The 20,344-nt window shown below is 34.1% G+C and overlaps 1 pseudogene; it reads right to left on the bottom strand.

Annotated features, from left to right (window-relative positions):
* Positions 1-13,598: 13,598 nt before the first annotated feature.
* On the bottom strand, positions 13,599-19,346 carry LOC131045322 (laccase-3-like; annotated as a pseudogene).
* Positions 19,347-20,344: the final 998 nt, after the last annotated feature.

The raw sequence follows: 20,344 nt of genomic DNA, 5'->3' as shown, positions 1-20,344 counted from the left end.
ATTTTAAAATTAAGTGGTTAATTGTAAAAATCCTAATTTTAAAAATTTTAAAAATTGAGCTTGTGGGTTGTTTAAATTTTGAATTTCCCTCTTCAAATTTGTTGTTAATTTCAATTCAAATTCAAATTTGCAATCTTGGATCTAATCTCAAATTTAAATTTTAAAATTAAGTGGTTAACTAAAAAACCCTAATTTTTAAATTTAAATTAATCTTGTGCATTTCATACTTTTCTATTAATTACTCCAGTTTTCAAATTTTCAACATTAGCTCTAATTGTAAATTCAATTTTAAAATTAAGGGGCTCTTTCTACAAGAGCCTAATTTTAAATTTAATTTATTGTGGATCATTTCAAATTTAAATTCTAAAATTAAGTGGTTAATTACAAGAGGCCTACTTTTTAAATTTAACATTTCCTCTAATTTTAAAATTAAGTGGTTATTTTTACAAGACCCTAATTTTAAATTTTCCTTCAGATCATCTTCAGTTAAATTTTTTCAAAATTAGGAGGTTATTTTTAACCCTAATTTGAATTTGAGTTTCTATCTCCTAGTGGGCAATTTTAATTTTAAATTAAGAGGTTATTTTTACATAATCCTAATTTTAAAAATTATATTTCCTAGGGGATTGCATCACAATTATTCTCTACATTTTCAATAAATTTATTCATTTAATTAAGTAAACATTTTTCCTAGAATTTTGCAAAATTCAATTATTTTGCAACTTAAATTAAAAATTCAAATTTCAAATTTTCCAATTTCCCTCCCTTAGTGCATGAGTTTTACTAATGTTAGTCTAGCCTATAGTATCCCCGTGAGAAGAAGTTGTAGAATTAAGGCTTCCTAAGGTTTAATTACCGAGGAGATGGAGCCTAATTTTGATAACTTTTTCCATAAGAATATTGGTGGTTCTTCTAATCCTACAAATATCCCTATTTATCCTCATTCTTTAGATAATTCCCATGATGTGGAGGAATCACTAGCTAGGGTTTTTGTTGACCAATTGGAGAAGATTGAGAACAAATTTTAAAATCTTCAACAATGGATGAGTCAACAATACCCGGAACGTGAAGATCTCCCATTGATTGAAGGATTAAAAAGAATGGTTCAAAGTGATAAACTTGGTGTTCATATCTTACATAGTATTTCTCATATTATTGATTCTAATGTTATGCCCATGAAGAGTTGTGTTGAAGCCCTAGGTTATACACAACCTCCTAGTCAAGTTAATCACTCTATTCCTTTTTTACTACTCCTATTGCTAGTGTTCTCACATCTACATCAAACATCATGGCTACCTCTACACAAAATGGGATACCTACAAATGTTAGTCAAGGAGGAAACTCCTCTTCTTTCATTCCTCCTATCAAGAGTCTTCCATTTGTTACCTGATCTTCTCCTATACCTACAAATGTTAGTCAAGAGAGAAACTCCTCTTCTTTCATTCCTCCTACCATGAGTCTTCCATGTCTTACCCAATCCTCTTCCCTACCTACCTAACATAATGTTCCACCTCCTTATCCTAAACCCACACCTTCCTACAACGATATCCCTTCTTATTCTCAACCCCTTCCTCCATTGAATAATGTTACCCCTCCTTAATCCAACATGTCTAATTTCAATCCTTCTACTAAAGCTAACATCAAAAATCTAGCTCAAACAATGTCTTCCTTACAACAACAAATAGCTTCTATGAATCAATCTATGTATAATGTGCCCAAATTTGATGTATTGAGCCCATTATTCAATGATATTGTCTGAGATGTCCCTCCTAAATATTTGAATCCCTCAATTGGAGCTTTATAATGGAAAAGGTGATCCCTTGACTCATGTTAAAAATTTCAAACTCTGTGTAGTGACTTTTCTCATGAATAAAGGTTGTCTAAAATGTTTACTAGAACATTAAGGGATAAATCTTTGCAATGGTATTGTTCTTTGCCTCCTTATTCTATTACTTCTTTTCAACAATTGGCTATTACTTTTATTCAAAAATTTCACAATAATATTATTCCTAAGATCTCTTTGACTGATTCGATGCATTGTACGAAAGGTGTGAAAGAAAAAGTGATTGATTTTATTGGTAGATATAAGTATTTGTTTCCTCAATTTTTTTTTGGTGCTAGATCAAGATATCCAAAATATTTTTATTACTAATTTACAAAAAAATATTAGGGATAAACTTCTCTTTTCTGAGTTTACTTCCTTTACATAGTTTTGTGCAGTACTTCACAAATATCATCTTACTGTGAGTCAATTGGAACAATCATCCTCTTCAATGGCTCCAAGTGATAAAATTGAAAGTGATCAACAACCTTTTGCAAAGTTCAAATCGAATAAGGGATTCATCAAATTCAATGACAAAAATGAAACTCAAGTGGTAGCCACAACAGGTGTGCCTCCTTTGTCCAAATACTTTAGAAAAGAATTCACTGATCTCAATGAATCTTTGCATTGTATTATGTCTCAATTGTTATAAAGGGATGTGTACAAACTTCCTCCTATCGAACCGATTGATCCATCTAAAAAATCCTCACCTTACTTTGATTCTAAATCTTTTTTCCAATAGCATTGTCAACCTGGTCATGACATTGAAAAGTGTTTTTCTTTGAGAAGTAAGATTCAAGACTTGATTGATAATAATAGCATATCTATGGCTGGTGCGAATGATAAAGGAAATAAATCAGCATCTCCTCCTAATCAAAACCTTCAAATTTTCCCTGACCCTTTACCTTCTCATTCCATTAATGTGATTGAGACCGATCATCTTGTCTTCTCTCCCAATGATTTTGGCCTTGAGTCTAATAATTTGATGAACCTTATAGATTGAAAAGAACCTCCTAAGGACTTGTGCATTACATTTTATCTTAGTGAGACTATTGAAGAACCTGATGGCCCATTATATATAACTACAAAAAATTAAATTCATACCTTCTCAAGGAGTTCTTATTGATCCAACTTTCATGGTTAATATGATAACTAAAGAATTTATTTATACTTTGCAATTGCATCAAGCGATATATGATTATATTGATGTTGTATTTAAAGTTTTTTATGCCTTCTCTTGTCCTTTTGTTGGTTATGTCACACTTCCTATTGATTTTGGCACTAAATACTTACATGTTAAATTTGTTATGATTCCTACATCTGATCAATTTTATGTGAAGTTGGGACATCCTTGGGTCTCTTCCATGAAAGCAATTGCTTCTACTATTCATAAGTGTTTGAAATTTCCTCATATGGATGAAATCACAACAATCATTTCATATATCAACCCATGGTAAGGCATGGAGATGTTTGTCTTGATTATTTTTGGTCCGAACAATTCCAACCTCTTCAACCTAGAAGTGATGCTCTTTTTAAATCATATCAAAAATAGAAAAATGAGATGGATTTTTCATTGAGTAAACCTATAAATTCAACACTTAGCCTTCCTCTTGATGATCATATACCTCTTCTTTAGGATACGATTATCCTTCCTCCCAATGAAAGAAATAATCTTCTTCCGAAAGAGGAACCTACTTATTCTCCTAAAGATAAGTGTATCCTTCCTCCTAAGGAAAGAGAAATTATTTTCCTAAAGAACAATCCATTTCTTCTCCTGTGAATGAGTCCATTCTTCCTCCTAAGTATAGAAAGGCTCCTCCTCTCAAGTGCCAGGCTATTCTTCCTAAGGATAGACATGTTCCTCCTCCTCATGATGGACCCAGTCTACTTCATACACCTCTCATTCCTCATTTGCATGGTGTGGTTCCACCTCCTACATCTTACAAAGAGAAGCAACCGACCTCTACTATTGTTCCACCTAAAATATCTCAACTTATTCATCCTTCCTTAAAAGAAGAAAAAGATCCTACACCTAATGAACCTAAATCTTTGCAACCTTTAGGTAAAACTAAATGAAACCATTGTGTGAGAAATCACCAATGAAGACATTGTGCTAGAGCTCGTGAACTTGCTTCCCAAACCATTTCTTCTCCTAAGACACCAACTATTCACATAATTCCATTTTCTCTTAATAAGAATGTTCAACCTAATTGTCCAAGGTGCAAAATGCTTAAGACAAATGATGGTTAAAGTTCTATTTTTATTAGAGCTCCTATTTTTATTAATCTTGATGAAAAAATAGGTGAGAATGTTGTTAATGATGAAAATGCTGATGCTAATATTTCTGATGATGAATATAAATATGTTGATGTTGACAATGATTTATCTAAACAATTTTTAAAAGCATTAATTCTATCTCCTAGTAATGAACAAAGTGATCCATCATTAGAGCATGGCCCTTGTTTGGAACTTGCGATGGCTCCATCTACTGTGCTCTATGTCAATCCTCTTGTGTTTTTTCCACTTTCTTGAAACAATGATGAGCAAGATCATGGGGAAGATGACATGCTTGATTAGCTTCTTTAGCACTACATATTCTCTCACTCTCCTCTCTTTCTTATTTGTGACCTTCTATTTGTCTCTCCATTCTTCTATTTTTTGTCCCTAGTGATGTCTACTTGAGGACGATGCCAAGTGTTGAGATCTCTTTTGGTCTCTTCCATGTTGACTTAAAATAAACATGTGTTCCCTTCTTCCATGGTGGTTTCCTTTCTTTTGGGGATGAGGACAATGCTATGTATATATATGTGTATGTGTGTGCATGTGTGTGTATGTTGTTGGAATCCAAGAACACTAAGAGGATGGGGGGGGGGGTGAATCAGTGTTCTATCGATAATATAAGATTTTACCTTAATATTACACATATAAATCGGTAAATGAAGAAACATATAACATGAAGTAAATAAACCAACCACATGAATGAACACCATAACACATAGAATTTATATGTGGAAAACCTTAAAGAGGAAAAACTACAGTGGGATTTGTCACCCACGACATCAATTCACTGGCCATATGAAACATATTACATAGCATGGGGGCCTGCACATGCAGGAAGGCACACTACCTAGAGCAAACTACTCAACACAAAAGAGTCTCACTGACTACAAGCTTCTACTGAGATAAAATAGTAATGGTGAACTCACAAAATGATCTGTAATCCTAAAAAATGTTCTGGTTAAAGCTCTATTCTGTACTAGTTCATAAACCTTGAACCCTTCTAATAGTATCTCCTTTCCTCCAAGAATGCTCTACAAACCATCTACTGATCATTGCATGATATAACTTTCACATACAAATGATCTACATACATATCCTTTGCATCACTTTATTCTACTACCTTTTCATATATCAAAATGACCTAACAGACTGACTTATATACACTTTACAGACAATATGCCTTATGTCATCTTACAATACAAAAGATATTCAATGTTGGCCCTATAAAATAATTACAAAATGATTTTACAAATAAAACTTTTCAAATCCTAGAGTGATGTCGGCTTCACTGAAGTGCTAGATGTCGGTGCCCATGTTGGTGATGACCCTAAATACTCCAATGCCGGTATTTACCAGTGTATGCCTCCAATGCTTCTATATGCCTTCTATAAAATATTTTTTCCATCAATGACAACATATGAATCCAATGAGTTTCAATTGCCAACAATCTCCCCCTTTGACATTGATGGCAACACTCATGTGAAAAATAGATTACCTACCGGTTCAACAAAAACATGCTCCCCCTGAGCTGATTGACTATGTTTGCAATATACTCTCTGTGTGATATCCTCCCCCTAGGATTATATGCATATTCATATTTTTTACATTATATACAGTCCCCCTTTGGCATCAATGTCAAAGACTGGTGAAAGAATTGAAAGAATAATTACAGATTACTTTATCAGAGCTTGACCAATTTAAAGATTTCTAGGTAAGCTTTCTCTAGCAACTATATATAGGTATCCTTGTCCATTTTGAGTGTTCTAAATATGGATACAGGTCCACTCAATAGATGTGATAGTGTTTCTTTCTCAATGACTTCTACCGGTGTGGGCTTTGCAAGCATATCCATGCATTCCTTCTTATGTACACCAAGTGAATCCAATCTTAGACTCACCAAACCTCTGAGACTTCTTGCTCTCCGAATAATCTTGTGTCTTTCCTTTTCAAACAAAAAAAATTGGTTCTCCAAAGTCAAAATTTGTCCATCAATGGATGTTGTAAGTGAAGTTCATCCATCAAAATAATTTGCAATATTAGCAATCTGTTCTGGTAACTCCTTTATCCTCTTATCTACATTTGTTGTAAGAATCTCTATATTACAATAGACCCTGTAGATGTTAGTACATTGTTTCAAATAATTTTTTATAAGTATAAGTTTCTCTTCAACCTTCCTCTTTTCTATCTCAATAATCTAGTCAAAAGTGACTTTCTTATCCAAAGTAAATCTTTCAAGTGCTTGCCAGTTGGAAATCTACTATAACGATTGAAAGTTTTTAGATATGTGCTCTGTGAATGCCTTAAACTTGCTGGAAGGGCTTGCTTCATTTTCAATCATACAATCATGAATCAATCTATGCAAAACTGTTATTGAGTTATCTATTATTCCTTTGTCTGCAAATCCTTCCTTCATTAGCTTTTGAGTAGCCATCATCATTAGCTCTGTGGGACTCATCTCTGTGATTGATTTCTTCTCAACTTGAGAAGTTTCAATTGCCAAAAGTTTTGCTGGGGAATCAACTGTCAGTTCAATCTCCTTTTCCTTTTCTATCTTCTCCTTGTCCTCTCTTGGTGTATCTGTTTTCTCATCCTCTTTTGCAATGGTGGCTTTGCCACTTGGTGCAGTATCTGTTACTGCAGGTGGAATATTATCCATAATATTATCAGTATCATGTACATTACCTATATCACCTTGCTCAAACTATACAAATGTTGTCTCTACCAATTTAGTCTGTACACTCATCATTTTTAGGATTAACTACCAGTTCATTCAAAATTTGATCTGAACTTCCCAAAATTCCTTTCCCTTTAGATTTGTTCGGAATGGTGGGAGCTGTTGCCTTAGAAAATTCTTATTGAGAAGTAAGGAAATCAAGATTATTTTAGAAGAATTTAGCCCAACCATCTCTAGTCTCATTTATTATTTCATTAACTCTACCCATCTAATCTCTTTGCATCTAATCTCCTTGCATTTAACTTATTATACAATGATAAAGGAATTTCCTTAAAAATCTCTACCAAATCCTTCTTTTATATGTCTAAATGAAACAAAATTTATTCTTCTATTTCATTTTTCTCATTGCCATCTAAATCTTTGTATAAATTTGACACATTCTTCAAAATTCCATCTTTTGTTACTTCATTAATTAACTCTGCATAAGTCATATTACCATATTCAATTGATTCATCACTCTTACTCTTCTTCTTGTTGGGGGTTGCAGGAGCCGATGGAGTAGGCTTCCTCTTCTGAGTAGGTTTCCTTGTCAGAGGTGTGGATGTTGTTGTTACCTTTCTTACTAGCTTCCTCCTTGGTTCCACCTTCTTCTCTTCTACCGGAGGCTTGTCATATTTCTTCCTTTGTACCCTTCTGAATGCAAGAGGTTTATTATCCTCTGGGTCAGAATCATACGTGATAGGAGATATGAAAGTTACTGGCCTCTTTACCTCGGGAGCACTTTTCACTATAGTTGTTGCAGTTGCCATTACCAATTGATCTACCGGTTTAGATCTAGAACCTAGTTCTGTTTCTATCCTATGAATTGCATTTTAAATGAAGGCATAAATTTTGTCTATCTTCTTTTCCCTCCTTTTCTTGTTGAAACCAATTTTACCCTCTAGATCCTTCCCCTCTACAGTATCAAAGTGTTCAGCTGTATCATCAAAAGGAGCATCAATCAACATTTTAGCATATAGTTCCAAGATGCTGTCATCAACTCCATAACCTAATTTAGTGACCCATATTGTTCTAAGTTCCACTGCTTCCATGACTGTCTCATCTATTTTTACCATGAAGTAGATTTCAGTGGAGTATTTCTCCCTAATGTGTTTGGAGATTCTCTCCCTCAGTCTCATATTCTCTTGAAAAGTTTTAAGGTAGCCCCAAAGCTGCTCATCCCTGCTGCTACCAAGACTGATGATTGAATGTTTGATCTACATGCATACTAGTATGTCATGAGCCCAACGTTTCTTTCCCAAACCTAGTAGCTCATTCTTGAAATATAACATCAAGCTGACAATAAGATTGCCAAACTAGAAAGTTCCTTTCATAACCCCTTTGATCTTTCCAAGATTTAACATTAATTCACTTCTTAACCATTTACACAAATCACACTTTCTATTATTCTTTATCATTTGATATGCAACATGGATACAGGAACTGGCGACAAAGTTCAATCGACTTGATTGTGTTACCTTGTAACTGATGATCATGCTAGAAAATTTCACATCTATATCTTTGATGGTACTGACCCTCATCGACCTTCCATCATGGGTTGCACCGGTGAGCTTTTCAACTGCAATGTTCGAGATCTTCTTCTTTGGTTCCTGTCCAACTTTGGGTAAGCTAGTGACTGCCTGAATTGCTTCTTTGGTTATCATGTGAGGTCGGTCTAGCCAGATGAATTCATTATGGACCCTCCTTAGAACATATCTAATCACTTCATCCTTGAATTCTGGTATATACAAGGTTTCGGTTAACCCTAGGTCTTCAATGATTTGATATTCTGACTTAATTGTTCCAAAAATGCCTAGTATCACAAAATGATACATTCCCTTTATTTCCTCAGTGCCTAAATCCTCCAAGGTATAGTGAATATAAGCCTTGACATCTTCCACATTAAATACGCCATCAGGAACCCTTGAATTTGCACTAGTAGAGCCTTCCTTCATTGCAATTTGAGGAACTTCCTTGAAAACAGGTCTAAGCCTATCCTTAACCTCAACAACAATGGGATTTACAATGAAAGTAGGAGCAGATGATGATCCAGATGCCATTTCAGATAAATACCTGGATAATGAACATCGGTTGAAAGATTTTGATTACTTCCCAGATAACTGTTCGAAATCTTTTAGAATGCCTTTTCTCACTCTTGATTGCCTATGATTCGCCTTTCCTTCGCTCTAGTTTTCTCGAGTGTTGGGTGAGTGAAAATGAGTCCATTTTCCCTTTTTATCAGCAAGTAAACCCTAATTCATCACTATCATAAATGCTTAGCGGTGCGCCCTACCAGATGTAAGTTTCACAGTTTTATGTTTGATAAACCTCCATCAATGATCAATACCACTCTCCAGATCTCTTTCTAGATCTCTTCTCGAGAATATGCAATATTTGCAATGAATTTGTAAACCCCTAAGGCGTATGCCTTAGTTACCAGTTGAATTCCTGTTGGTGCGGGAATGCTCTGTTCTACCGGTGGATTTAATTGTGTAGTTATCGACGTAGTTGCATCTCCACTTGGTTCTTCAGACTTTCTAGCCCATCTCTTGGTGTGATCTTGTTGTATTTCATCTACCTTCTATTTTCCTTTCTCATTTTCTTTATCATTGCTAACTAGTTTAGTCTTGCTTCTACAATACTTAGCAATATGAACTTTTCTTTTTGCATGCATAGCATGTAACATTGTTCTTTTGAATTGCTTTGACATATCTGGTGTCATTCCTTGACCTACATTGATTATCCAAATGTCCAAACTTTCCACATGCATGACATTTAACAATCATTCTGTAATCTTCTGACTTATGACCATATTTCTTGCAATTTGTGCATTGATTGAGAACTGAATTGTAGTTTTGATTTTCTCTATTTCTACATTGTTTATCCATATGCTCAAATTTATTACAAACAAAGCATTAGATTGTCTTACCAATTTCCTCTAGTCTGATGAGTTTTTCATACCAGTTGTCTGATCTTCATTTGCAGTACCGGAGCTTTCGCCTTGTACAAATCCAAGTCCTCTAGAATCTTCACTCTACCTTTGTCTTTTCAATAAATCATCAAACTATGCATCACTAATCCTGAATTTTTCTTTATACTCATAGTAGTCAGATCATCTCTCAGAGTCATTATTTGTCTTTCAAGCTCTTGTTCATTATTTTGGGATTGTACCAAATCAGTTCTCAACAAATTATTCTCATGAGCCAATCTGCCACATTCTTTAAATTTGTTCTTCAGAGAAACAACAAGATTATCTTCCTTCTTCTTTCTATCCTCAATATCTTTTGATATCCTCATAGTCAGGTCTTGCATTTAATTCTTCATGAGCATGTTAGCTTGACTTAGTTTCTGACATTGTTCCTTAAGTGCATTTTTCTCTTCATCATCCTGGTTTTGCAAAAGTTCATTCCTCTTAGCTTGAGTTGATGATAACCTTTCTTGCAGAACAAGAATTAATTCCTTAGCATAATTCAATTCATCTTGCAGCTTTAAGTTCTTCATCCTTTCAACATCATAATCCTCAAGTGCCATCTCAAGTTCCTTCTCCATAGCCATATTCAATGATTCTGGTTTCAAGATCATCCTCAAGCTGTCAAACTTCCTCTGAGGTACCAAGCTCTGATACCAATTGTTGGAATCCAAGAACACTTAGAGGGGGGTGAATCGGTATTCTACCAATAATATAAGATTTTACCTTAATATAACATACACATATAAACCGGTAAATGAAGAAACATATAACATGAAGTAAATAAACTAGCCACATGAATGAACAAAATAACACACAAAATTTTATACGTAGAAAACCTCAAGGAGGAAAAACCATGGTGGGATTTGTGACCCACAATATCAATTCACTGGCCATATGAAAGATATTACATAGCATGGGGGCCTGCACATGTAGGAAGCCATAGTGCCTAGAGAACACTGCTCGACACAAAAGAGTCTTGTTGACTACAAGCTTCTATTGAGATTAAATAGTAATGGTGAACACACGAAATGCATCTGCAATACCAAAAAGAGTTCTGGTTAAATCTCTATTCTGTACCGGTTCATAAACCATGAACCCTTCTACCAGTATCTCCTTTCCTCCAAGAATTCTTTACACCATCTACTGATCATTGCATGATATAACTTGCATACAAATGATCTACATACATATTCTTCACATCACTTTATTCTACTACCTTATCATATATCAAAATGACCTAACAAACTAACTTATATACCCTTTACAAACAATATGCCTTATGTCAGCTTACAATACAAAAGATATTCAATGTCAGCCCTATACAATAATTACAAAATGATTTTATAAATAAAAATTTTCGGATCCCAGATTGATGTCGGCTTCATTGAAGTGCTGGATGCCAGTACCCATGCTGATGATGATCCTAAATACTCCAATGCCAATATCTATTGTTGTATGCCTCCAATGCCAGTATATGCCTTCTATAGAATCTTGTTGCCATCAATGATAACATATGAATCCATTGAGTGTCAATTGCCAACATGTGTGTGTGTGTACACACGCCGCATGCACACACACACACACGCACACACAAACATATATACACACACATAGAAATATATACACAAGATATATATATATATATATATCATAAAAAGCATACTGACTCGAAAGATAGGTGAAACCACATCATGCTTTGTGTTTTGTGATCATTATCTTTTGATTTGCCCTCTCTTGGGGGCTAAATCATTGTGATATCATGCTTGTATTTTTGGGTGTATCCTACCTTAAAGCAATTGCTCCCAATAAGGCATATGCAATTGCTTTAACATAGGGACATACACTCTGCTCAATGATTCTCTCTCTTGCATATCTAGGTACTTAAAGTTCAATAGTAGACTTTTTCTTTTGCTTTGTAGTTTTTGGTATTTTTCTTTTCATGACTCATAGTAAGAGAACCTTACTTGTTGTAGTCATGGTTCTCTCTTTCTCTCTCTCATGATCTTCCCTTTTACCTTGTCATTAAAGTTGTGAGATCCTAAAGTCCACTGGGGGCTTGGTGTATCTTGCGTCCTTGACGACCTGGAAAAAGTCTTTCAATGTGAACCCTTTGTACTTTACCAAGAGTATTATTGACTTCATACTCCCACAAAAGTGGGGGCTAAATCTAGCATCCTAAAATTTCACCCCTTGTAATTTTGACGACTTTTGCATCTTCACCTTAGTGTTTGCACCCCTTGGCCTGATTGAAGACCTGATTATGCTCATATGCATCACAAATGCAAAAAAAATTTACTTTCCACTTGTTCTGCACCTTGATCTTGCCCTAAAATAGCGTAGGACTAGAGCGTGGCGCCTTGGTCCTCATTAAAATGGGGCCCCTCAAAACCCTTTTTCCCATTTCAAATTTGAGTGAGATTTCCCTCTCCATGTTGGCCCATGATGGAAAATTGGTAACCAGATAGACAGGTATATAAAGAGGATTTCTCCTCTCATTTGAACATCCACATGAATCCGCAAGAATTGAGAAGCATTCAAGCACACAACTGATCAAGAATTCAAGCATTCAAGAGAAATTTAACATTTTTAGTCTTCCTTCAAGCCTTGGAGCAGTAATAAAGTCAAGGATCAAGCATTGAAGTGGAGATCTACATCCTATTTCATGAAACCCTAAGTCCATGTGAAGGCAACCAAAACTTCACAAGGAGGTATAATCATTTCCATTTTAGTCATAATTCGGCATCTTCATCAAACGAAGAACATTTTATTTCATTCATTTCAATTAAATTTATCTCAATTTCATAGTTAATTCCAAAACTGGGCTTTGCACAAAGGCAAGCCCCTATTCCCAATCTATTTCCCTTTCTTTTTGTGTGTAGGAAACATGTGCACAGTTGTACTTCTAGAAATAAGCTTCAGACATAGAGATGGAACAATCCTTTTTGGTGTCCGAAAAAATCGAAGGACTAAGAGAAAGCACCACAATCCGTGCTTTTTAGGGGCATTTTCGTAGGGCAGATCCAAGTCAGCTTATATTATTCAGATCCTGGTGCATGATAAAATTCTGAACCTGTAGCTCAGTATTATCTCAATTTTGTCTTCAATTTTAGCACGATAAAAAACTTACAAAAGAGGGAAAAATACATCATAATTAATCAATCCACTTAGTATTCAGTCCTTATCTGATTTGTGATTAATCTAGTAGATTCCCCTCCCTCTTTTGAATGCAAAGAAATTTCTCTCCCAAAAACAAAATTTGATTTGATGATTTCTCCTTCTATGTTGCAAATTGCGAAATCAAATTTTCCTCTTTACAAGTAGTAACAAAAACTCTAGAAAGGTGACCAAATCTAGCAACTATAGAGAACGCATATATAGTAGCAAAATCTATTTTATAGATTTTTTTTATAATATGTTTGTTAATTTCTATAACTTTTTAATATTAAAAATATATATTTTAAATTTCAAATAATTTTTTATTCTAAAACATTTGTAGTCTTATTTATTTCACTTTTCTAACAAGTAATATCAGAAAATATTCTCTTTAATTTTTTTTGGAACATAATTTCACTGAAGGTACTTCCAATAAATACTCATGAAACCATAATTTCATTTTATTAACTTTAGAAAACACAATGAGATAATATATATGAACTAAAAAGATAAGGATAAGCTTTATCCTTGCTTTCTAATGCTATACATCACTCGCTAAATCTTATGGACGAATTAGTTTACATATAGTCTCTAAGTAAAATCCACAGCACGCTATGGTGATTAACACCAAAATTATTTTTCTGATGCTATAATTTGCTCTAGCATTCCGGAAGGTCATTAGGAGGACCTTTCAAACTTTCGAGCTTGCTGGGACCGTTCTTCACTTGAAAAAACATGCTCAACCCCCATGTTACATGATCATCAAAGTGACAATGTACGAACCAAAAACCTGCACAAATCCAACAATCCTTCAGTATTCCATACACATTTTCCAAATTTAAATTTCAAGCCATGTATCATATCTACAATAATGAGAAAACTGTCACTCTGTTTATTACCTGGATTGCTAGCTTTGAATCTGACAGCAGTCCATCCATTGACAGGAACCCCTACAGTATTTCGTTGAGGCGGATCGACCAGATTGAAAGAGCTCGGATCTGTTTCATTGTTATAATTACCAAAACCCTCTCCTACAACATAAAAGTCATAACCATGAATATGCATTGGATGGTTGTCTTCTTGGAAGATGTTGGTTCCCTGGAACACAATCTGAACTGTGGCATTATATTCAATCACTTTCACTTTTGTGCCAGAAATTGGCGCCCACAGAGTTTTGTCTACATCCCCGGTATAATCAAACACAACTGGTGGATGTGAAGGAAAGTCAGTGGTATAAACATCATCAATGTGGAAGTGAAAAGCTTGCAGAATGGCAAACTTTTGGCAGCACAAAAGATATGGTGTTCATAATGGCACTCAGTTTGCTATTTTCAGGGCCACCACAGGTAGCCCCGGTGGCACAAGGAAGTAAACCTAGTCCTGCAGTTATGATGCTACTGTCGCTTAGGCTTCGGGGAACGTCCACCGGATGCTCCTGTGAAGCCAAGCTTCTTAAGGCTTGGCTAAAGGTGGTCACAGTTGCAGTGTCGTTGTATATTGGAAGCTCTGGACAGATTGGAGTAGCAGATGCATTAGAACCCACGTAGCTCATAATGGCGGTTGGTGTGGTGTTATCGAAATTTCCTTCATCCTGTGTAGTGTATACTTTGGCCGCAATATAGTATTTGGCTTTCACTTGATTGGCAGTTAGAAGAACGTCAGTAGTCTGACCGGATGTTAACATGAGAATGTCAGTTGTGTATGGCTTTGTGTAGGAGGCATCCACGGATACCACTGTAAGATTGTGTGAAGCAACCTTTAAAAAAAGGTGATTGTTTACTGCAGCATTAACAATACGAAGAAGATAGTTTTTTCCCTGTTGTACAGCGAACCTTGTTGTTCCTGCGCACATAAAATTTCATTGCTCAATATGTTTTGAGTGTTGATTTTGTTTAGTTACAAATGAAACTGGGTGTACCTTAGTTGTATTCACAGTGCTCATTTCTCGATTAAAATGTGTAGAAATATTTGTTGGAGAAAAAATCCCAACCTATGCAATCATATCAAACTTTCTCCGTATGCATTTTCCAGAAGCATTTTACAGGCATATCCTTTGGCATTGAAGAAGAGAAATGAAGGACGATTTGAGTGATATTGGGTTTGATTTCACTCAACTGTCAACTGTCCTAGTTGCAGATTTCACATAATTTGAGGGTTGCTTAAATGTAATTTAATATTTGTTTTTCCCTTTATTTGTTGAAAGTATATAGAAGAGTACAGAAGTCTCTCGTATTGGAAAAAAAGAAATAGCAGGTACAGCAAGGATAGGGGCAGAAGTGGCCGAAGTTTCTCAGTCTGGGGTTTTATGAGTAAATTAGCTTTTAGTACTAAGAAAATGGAATGTCTAGTCTACAATGTTTTAGATTCTGTCATTATGCACGAAGAGCTGAAGCTCAGATGTAATATTTTGTTTTAAACAAATAGAAATGTCTATGTTTTTGGCTCTACTCTGTTTTTTCTCTGTCTATCACTCCCCTGTTTCCTTCATTATTTGTTTTCAATCTATAGAATATTACTACCGGGCTGCCCATCTACTCAAAATCGAATAGTTCTACCGAAACGAATCGAAAACATTTTCCAAAAAACATAAAACTAGTACCTGAAGTTGAGCAGGAATAGAGGTCTCGGGGTTGTCCATTTATAGTGAAAGCGTCTGAAACTTTCGGCGCACCTCCACTCAGTTTTGCTTCCTCTTCGACTTCGATGGGATCCCTGTTCCACCACTCCCCTGTTCAATTTTTCGTTTTTTTCCAAGCAGTTAGAGCCACTCCGAAATGCAATGACCATCCAATGTGAACTCACAGAGGATACGTCTAATATATGGAAAACTAGAATCATTAGATATAGAAATATTTTCTAAGATTACAATATAGAATTGTTATTTTAATATAAAATCTGAAGTTAACGTTATATATGAACAGATTCCACTAAATAAAATATTAAATGTGTTATCTATTAAATGTAAATTTATGAGAATAAAAAATAAGAAAATACTTTCTTAAAGTAGGGTTGTAGCTTTGAACCTTGGTGGCGGCTTCACCAATGAAGTGTTTTAATCGCAACACAACATATCCAAAAACTATTACTATTAAATATTGTAAGAGAATGTTGAAGCTAATTAGTTCTGAGAATGATGGAGATGAATAATTTTTATAATGCATAGATTTAAATTGTTTTGGTATAGAAAAATAAGAATTACAATTTTATATTGAATTTTTGTTATCTTTAGATTGAATTTGAGAATTTGGGTTAGTTTGATAATTGTAGATCTATATTTTAGCTCATGGATCTAATCTAGCTGATTGTAAACTCTTGTTCTCTCATTCATTAAAATCTCTACTTCCTACAAGTTATTAAGGATTGACAACATTTAAAATATCTTATAGAAGTCAAATCACATTAAAAAAAATTTCTTAGGTCAATCGCATGAGATATCGACTTTTCAATTGTGCTCAGAATTGAAAGATAGTAAACAAATATGCAAATGTTCTAGATGATGATATTGAAGTGATGATGTTACTTTTAACACACCAAACAATGTGATCCTTTAATAAGTTTTTCACATATCCAAAACACTGTTTAATATTTTTTTTATATTACTATGGTTTGAACTAGCATATAATGAATGTTTTTAAATACCACTATATAGTAATAATTGTACAAAATATGTCCTAAGTTAGCTCATACTAGGAATAAAATGGATAGGAGTTAGCTGAATTTGAGGATAAATTTTTAAAGATCAATGGATAATTTTATAGGTTTGGGATCAATCCAATGGATCTAAGATTAGGGAAGAGAAATTTTGGTATAGAAAATAAAGTCTTAGGATATATTAAATGTAGTATGTAAGTAAATATGAATGAAAATATATTAGATGAGGATGAATTCATGATAATGTGTATCAGGTGAAGAGCGAAGGATTAGGAAATAAGGGTAACTCTACACAATCTCATATATTGATAGTTATAAGAACAAATTCTGTCAAAATGAATATAAAACTAAATTAAAATTCATGATAATGTGTATAAGGTGAAGAGCGAAGGATTAGGAAATAAGGGTAACTCTACACAATCTCATATATTGATAGTTATAAGAACAAATTCTGTCAAAATGAATATAAAACTAAATTAAAATTCATATTGATATATACATTTCACAATTATAATTAGCAGAAGAGAGATATAGTATAACATAAAAAGAATCCTTGTATTTTAGAAATGTTTTAATAGAAAGTAACTAAGCTGAAACCAATAAGGTGTACATGCCCTAGGCTTTTATGAGATTTGAACTTATGGCCTCTCATTAAAGTGCACAAATTTTCCACCACTAGGCCAATTCAAGTTGTACAAGTCTAACTTAAAATGTAACTTTTATAAGATATATATTTTAAATAAATTCAATTGCTATTTGATCTATAGGTGAAGTTGAATAGTTCTAAATCAGCCCACAAAAGATAAGTGCAAGACTCTGCAATCATTAAGGATGAGATTGGAATCATTTCTCAAATGAATTTGCTGGAATGGATACCTCTCAATCCTTAGCTCTTAGCTTAAAAAATATCAGTCTAAATATTGGTGCTCCTCTATTAAAAACTAAATGCATGATATAAAATCTTTCATAAAAAACATTGAGAAAAAATAAAAAAACTTTATTCCAATACTCAAATTTAAATATAATTTAACAATTTTTAAAAGATGAGACTAGCTAATAAAACATATAATAAATGGGTTTAGCCAATGAGTTAAATTATACTTACCACTACCACGTTAGCTATTCAAATCTGCACCTGTTCTTTTTCTCCTCAAATTATACATTTAGGGAAACAAAGAGAAATTATAAAGACCTCTTTCACATGTTCAATTTTACCGATTTTCTTGTGGAAGTTGAAAAGTAAATTAAACAATATGTAGATTCTTCTCTGAAACTTAAAGTAAAGTATTGTCAGATTCTACTATAAAACTATTTTCATCAAAAAGATAGCTAAAAAGAAATATTCAACCGCTAGTTAAAACTTGGCCTCGTTGTTGTGCTTCACTTTTCTGCAGCATAATCCAAAGTGTACTTCTAATCTTTCTCTGTAACTAGTCTGACAAATTCATGAATCCTAATAGCTGAAGAATGATTAAGAGACTCATTTAAGCGAAGTTGATCAATAAATATGATATCTTAATTGTTTTAATATTTTGTGAAAATAATTTGTCATGGCGGTTCACTTTCCTGCAAAGGCTGTTTGCTTCAGAGCATAATCCAAATTGTACTTCTACTTTATTGCCCAATCCACAGAATACGTAATGTACGAGAGAACAAAAAATCTAATGATTTTATATAACTAGTTTGACAGCTTCTGAATCAATATTAAGAATGATTAAGAGAGATATCTAAGCAAATTTGATCAATATATATATATATCTTTTTATAAGGTTCTAATTTCCATTACCTAGCACTAGAGGAAACTCAGCATGTGGGTGGGTAAACGGATAAGAGCAGCCCTTCTTTGGAAGGATGACCATTGCTCCATGAACTGTTGCACGGAGCCATGACACATGGGCATGCCACCAAAACGTTCCTTCCTGATCAATAATTGTGAAGGTGTACGTAAATTTCCCCCCTGGTTGGATAGGGCACTGTGTAATGTACTCGGGTCCATCAGCCCACGCTGTGCGAATCTGTCTGATTCCATGCCTGAAATCAAATTATTGTTAATGGGTTTTCAATCATCAATGAAATTGACAGTCTACAAGAGATGGATTTACCACTGGATGGTAGCATTGTGCTGGGCTCTGTTAATAACTGTAAGATTAACTGTGTCACCATTTCAGGCATACAGGGTAGGACCCGGAAGCTGTCCATTCACTGTGACTATGGTATAATTCTCACATAGCCGAGTAATATTTGTCGGTTGAATCTGTGCAAATCAACAAAAAATATAAAAAAATACAGTGTTAGAACTCTTAAAAATATTGCGTGAACTGTATTTGTGCATAGAGCTCTGCTCTAGATTCTTTAAATAATCAAACGAATGGAAAACAGTTGATCTATACCCTAGCTATCATATCATATTAATAAGGTACTAATACGTCAATTCTATTAAATGCTATTTAAACTCACAATAAAGATAAGCTGAAACATGAATCAAAAACCTAATATTAGCAATAAATCTGTCTCCCGAGCTTCACTTTTATGTTGTGGTACTTTCATGAAAGATCAAATCGAGCAAATATCTAGATGGATTCATCAAGCTTTTTGGTAGTTTATTATAATATTTCTATTCATAAAATAACATAAATATATTAAAATCTACATACAACGAAAGTGTGACCATGCAAGTCTGCCCATGCGAGAGAACCAAATGAGACAAAGAATGCAAACAGCAGCACCATAAAGGATGCTGAGTAGCATCTTGACATTCTCAACATATTACAGTCACCTACAATAATCATCCGAACATGCAAAGAAAGTAGTTTTTCAATGTTGAAAGCTGCAAGTAAATCTTAGTTTCTAAGACTACTTGAATAGTAATAAGCTGATTGCCTAGTGGTATATATAGAGCCAAGATGAAAAAAGTTGTAGAGTTAAAATAGCAAGTGGTTGAATAAGAAATATCTAAAATACCGAATCATGCAACATCCATCAAGATATGACCAATGTTGATCCTAAAAACATCAACTAATTAGGCTCCGATCCTGTCCTTTCATTTACCACATACACTATACAAAACTTCATTACTTATCCCACATACTTCATCGCATGAAAACCCCTTATAGTCAATGTATTTACACAATCCACTCATCCTAATAGGGTTGTACCAACATCTAATGACCACTCTAAATGGTCTCTTATCACCTCAATATGAAGCTAAATAATTTTGTCCTTCCTCCATCTTCTTATAACCTATCTTCCAAATCCAATTATCCACATTCTTTTTCTTATCTGTTTCCATCCATAAACTTTCCCAAAAATAAAAACGAAAAAGAAAATAAACAATATACCCAATAGTGAAAATATGGTAAATAAGTGTCTTTAGCAAGTTTCATGATGAAAACATAGTAAATATGTGTCATGTGCAGATTCCCCCATCCATTTTCTCTCTACACTTATCAAAAAGTTGATTCTCGTTACTTACCCATCATCTTCCTCATTCCTCCTACTTACTTACCTATCATATCATATCCATTTCAATTCCTCCAAACTTCTTTCGAAATTAATGAAAGATTAGAAGCTATCTATACATGTTTTGGACACCTCTTGGAATGCATTCCACATTAACCTGCCAAATCTTTGTCTACACAACTTTTCATTCTTCCTCTTCTCAAATCCATCCATATTATAAACACAATTTTGTATCCATTATACTCTGCTATCTTATCATGAGCATACAAGTGCCTTATCACATTTGACATGTATA

The sequence above is a fragment of the Cryptomeria japonica genome, chromosome 9 (genome assembly GCF_030272615.1).
Source record: "Cryptomeria japonica chromosome 9, Sugi_1.0, whole genome shotgun sequence".
In the NCBI taxonomy this organism is placed as follows: Eukaryota; Viridiplantae; Streptophyta; class Pinopsida; order Cupressales; family Cupressaceae; genus Cryptomeria; species Cryptomeria japonica.
This window is presented reverse-complemented; position numbering and strand designations above follow the sequence as displayed.